The sequence below is a fragment of the Corvus brachyrhynchos genome, unplaced genomic scaffold (genome assembly GCF_000691975.1).
Source record: "Corvus brachyrhynchos isolate BGI_N302 unplaced genomic scaffold, ASM69197v1 scaffold72, whole genome shotgun sequence".
Lineage (NCBI taxonomy): Eukaryota > Metazoa > Chordata > Aves > Passeriformes > Corvidae > Corvus > Corvus brachyrhynchos.
In genome coordinates, this window is record NW_008236763.1 from 2,487,772 (window position 1) to 2,492,168 (window position 4,397).

General features: G+C 59.7%; 1 protein-coding gene across 1 annotated transcript in view; it reads left to right on the top strand.

Moving 5' to 3' along the window:
- The window catches only part of MFSD4A (major facilitator superfamily domain containing 4A), a gene marked incomplete at its 5' end in the record, with an annotated part of 17,481 nt that overhangs the window by 637 nt on the left and 12,447 nt on the right, over positions 1-4,397 (top strand). The window lies entirely within an intron of this gene.

The following is a 4,397-nucleotide window of genomic DNA, read 5'->3' on the forward strand; positions in this document are numbered from 1 at the left end:
GCTCCCGGTGCGGTTCCATCCCCTTGGAGAGGAGCCGCCGCTCCCTGGAGCCCCGCGCAGCCACAGCCTCAGCGTGAAGTTCCAGCCAGAACTTCCCGCCAGGGTGGTTTGTTTTTTTGGTTTTTTTTTTCCTTAACCTTGGCTGTTTATCGGCAAAAATATTTTTGGAAGTGTGTTTTAATAACCTCGGCGTCGGAAATGGTGGTGGCAGTGCCGCGTTTTCCAGGAGTTTGGGCAAACACGTGGAGGGATGAGAGTGGTCCTCGTGGTCTGGCTGAGGGGGGGGGACACCGGGCAGGGGCTCGGGGGGTCAGCAGGGACCTTGAGGGGCCGCTGAGGGACCCAGACAGGGATTCTCACCGAGCCTCGTGTCCAGGATGTGTTGAAGATAAATAATCCACGCTGGCTCAAGCCTGAGGATTGTCAGGGAGGCGTTTGATTTGAGGCTTGGTGACAGCTCCGAGGATCAGCTGATTATTTTCATTGTCACCGCTCCTCAGGGCGGTGATGTAACGCGTCAGCTCCGTGTGCGTGTGAGATCCACGCACCACGAGTGTGCCTGAGGTGGAGATGGGAGAATTTCCCAGGAATCCTTTAAAAACCTCGTTGAAAACCACTCGGTGTTAAATATTTGCGAGTTGAGGGGAGCCCTGGCTGATGGAGAAGGTGTTGGAGCACCTGGGAATCACCACTGTGGGACATTGAGCTGTCCTGGTCCCCCGAGGCTCCCTGGAGCCGCTCTGTGGGGCTGTGCCGGGGGAGGAGGGGGCAGGTGGGGCGCAGGGGAATGGGGACAGCACGGGGGGGCCTCGCTGCGGCTCCGGCACGGCAGAATTGGTTCCTGCTGTCAGCTCCTTCCCAAAGCTCCGGCCCTGTGGGAACACAAAACCCATTTGGGGTTTCGTGCTCGGAGACTCCCAAACTTTTGACTCTGCAGCTGCGCATTGGGGGGGTAAAGAGTGTGTTTGGTGCTGGTTGTGAAGCAGGATGTGTTTGGGATCTTGGAGAAAAAGGGGGTTGTGAAGTGCCTGCAAACCCCACTGGGGACTGACAGCCCTGCCAGGCAGGCAGGAGGGAATATTTGGGATATTTGGAGCTGGTGAGTGTTGCGAGGGGGTTACTCAGAGCCTTGCAGCCTCCAAACGTGTGGGAATAATAATGTTCAGGCTCCAGGAGCTCCGGTACAATCCCTCCTTCAGGGATGGATGGGTTGAGCTGTCTTGCCAAGGGTTCATAAATCAAATTACGCCGGCCTCGGGGCCTTGGTGCCAGGCAGGGAGGAGCACTGGCCAGGTCATCTTTTCCAGTTAGGAGACGGAAAGCTGCTGTGGAACATCCCGGGAGTCCGGCTGCGAGCTGCGTGTGACTCCTGGTGCCTGAGGGACGCAGACTCTGCTCCTTTGGATCCAATTGGTCCGGGCGATGGACTCATGAGGGACAGCAGTGCCGGGGTCTGGGGCAGGAATGGGTGGTGGGACCTAAACCCAGCTCCCTGTCCCCAGAGAAGCTGCTGGGTGCTGCTCCCTGCTCCTGGAGCCCTGGGAGGAGGGATCACAGCGCCGGCACCTGTCCCTCCAGCATGAGCCGGCTCCAGAATTCCCTCTCGTGCGAGATTTCAGGGAAGTACAAAGTTTGCCCCTGCCAGGCTCCCCGAGGGATGGAGCAACGATGCTGCTGCTCTGTCCTGGAGTCCTGGGATTGCTGCTGCTCCCTTCCCTGAGCCTCTGGGCGGGGCAGAGCCGGGGCTGGGGGAGCAGCCCCCCAGGAAACGCAGGGGTTGTGGTTTGCAGGTTCACTCCAGGCTGCTGCCCCCCGGTGCCGCCTCCCTGGGGATTGCTGGGACCTGTGACAGGCTCTGCCCCAGACATGCAGCTGTTCCCAGGGGTTTTGCATCCCTGGGGTCGGGGTTTGAGCGCTCCTCGATCCCAGGGGCTGCAGGAGTACAGAGAGCCCCGGCAGGAGCTGAGCCCCCAGAAGGAGCCCTGAGCTCCTCTGTGGGAGCATCCTGAGGATTCCCCTTCCCTGGAATGACCTGGACAGGATTCCCAGGAGCCCCCTGCAGGAGCAGCCCCAGCGATGGGGTGGGAGTGCTGGGAGGACCAGCCTGGGCTCAGACACACGAGGGGGAGGTGAAATTTTGGGGAAATTCCCATCCCTGGCACTGCCAGCTCCAGTGGGAGCTCTGTGCACCTGCATTTCACTTTCCTTCCCTATTTTGTTGCATTTCAGGCTTGAATTGTGAAGTTAAAATCCTGCACACACTGGTGATGGGAGCACCAGAGTGCCCCAGATTGGCGTTTGGGTTTTTTTTTAAACCAGGACCTGCATTTTTGTGTCTTGTTGAAAATTTGCTTTTGCTCCCAGGGTTTGGGCCAGCCCTGGGCTGATCCCGCTGGTGTGGGCAGAGATGAGGAGGGCACTGGGGGCTCTGGAGCTATGCTGGACCCTGGGCAGGCTTCTCTCAGTGTGATCCACCCCATTCCTGTGGGGCCCAGGAGATGGGACCCTTTTATTCTCCTTTCACAGCGCCTGTGCACATCCCCAGCTCACAGGAATGACCCCAATCTCTCCCTGCCCTCCAGATTCCCATCTCCTGGAGGTTTCTGGAACTCCCAGGACACTTCACTTGTCACTGCCACCTTTTGTTGCTCAGAGAGCAGCGCAGGATGAGCTCCTTGGGGACACAGAGCTCCCCGAGCCTGGCCCTGCTTCCTGCAGGAGACGGGGGGGCTCTGGAGGCTGCTGTAGGATCCTCCTCCCCTCCTCCGCATCCTCACCTTGTCCCCTCGGGGCTTTGGGTTTTTAATGATCAGTTTTGCAAGTCTGAGCTGGCCTGATTATCATTTTTCTTCTTGATGTGAGGGACTTGGAAAACGCTCCCTGGGGTGGGGGGAAAAACTGTGCTTGGAGCTGAAGAGATCCTGCTGCAACGGGAACACCGGGGTGGGGGTTCCTAAATCCACGTGGGAGGGAGAGGGGAAGCTCTGCTGCTTGGAACTGCAGGATTGACTATGGAATTGCCCATCCTGATCCTATGGAGATCAGCCCAAACCTCTCACAGGCAGCTGCAGGCTTGTGAGGGAGCCAGGATCTGCTCTGGGTGCTCCTGAAACAAAATCTGGGACATTTCAAGGCTCGTTTCACACCCTGCTGGAGTGGAGCCTGCCCTGGGCCAGGCCAGAGCTGTGCTGGGGACACAGAGACCAGGCTGTGACATCAGGGCTGCTTTTCCAGCCCTTTGGAGGGGTTTGGCATCATCAAGACACGCTGGAATCACGGTGTGCCTCATTTCAGCTGCTTCCCGAGGGGTTTGTGTCTCAGGAAATCCTTCAGTGCCCCCCTGGGTGCTGAGCTGTGCCCCCAGCTCCAACCCTTGGGGTTCCTTGGTCCCCTCTCCTGCCAGGGGCAGCAGGGCTGGGTGCCACCCTGTGCTGGCATTCCCAGGGGATCCAGCTGTGTTTTTAACCCACAGCTGCAGGCAGGAATTTTTCCCCATTGGGGCAAACCGGGGTGAGATTTTTAACGCTTATTAAGGACATAACATCACCCCCCAATTAGTGTTTCGCACTGGTGATGAACCTGCTCCCCAGCCAGGCCGGGAGGGTTCTGCAGGGGAGGCGTTTTGGGAATGGTTTGTGAGGTTTTCCCTTCTCTCCGCCGCCTCGGCTCTCCGGGCTGGGAGCTGCTCCTCTCTCATTTGCCAGGCGCTTTTCCTGCCGTGACTGTGCACATCTCGCCCGGCTCCCTCCCTCCCTCCTTCCCTCCCCCAGAAATCCCACGGCTCTGCTGTCAGAGGACCATCAGTAGTCACAGCTTTGAAAAATACTGTTTGCTCCTGCCCAGCCTGGCTGGGCCGGGCACAGGGAGGCTCTGGCACGGCCGGGTTGGTGCCACAGGGCAGCAGAAGAAAAGAGAGGTGCAGGAGAGGTGCCCTTGGCCCGTTTGCTCCAGCGGGAGCGGTGAGCAGGACATGGAGGGCCAGGTCACCGTGGGGCTGCAGAGGAATGAGGGCAGTGACCGGGCCGGGGCAGTGACAAGGACATGGCCAGGCTGTCCTGGCAGGGCAGGAGGGTTGGCAGCTGGGCCTCCTCCACCCTCCTCCTCCTCCTCAGCGCCTTCTCCAGCCTGGCTGCGGGCTGTGGAGCAGGGAGGAGGGGGTGCGGTTTCCTTGCTGGGGATGTTCCTGAGCGCTGATCAGCCCCACATCCCCCAGTTACTGCTAATTACCAGCTGCCATCACACCGGGCTCCTCCGGGGCTGGGACAGGGACCTGCCTGTGCCCCTCGCTGTCTGCGGTGCCTTCCCAGTCCCATCCCTCGGCTCGTTCCAGCGCTTCGCTGTCGGGTCCCTCCTTCCCTCCTTCCTTCCTTCCTTCCTGCCTTCCCTCTTGGCAGCCC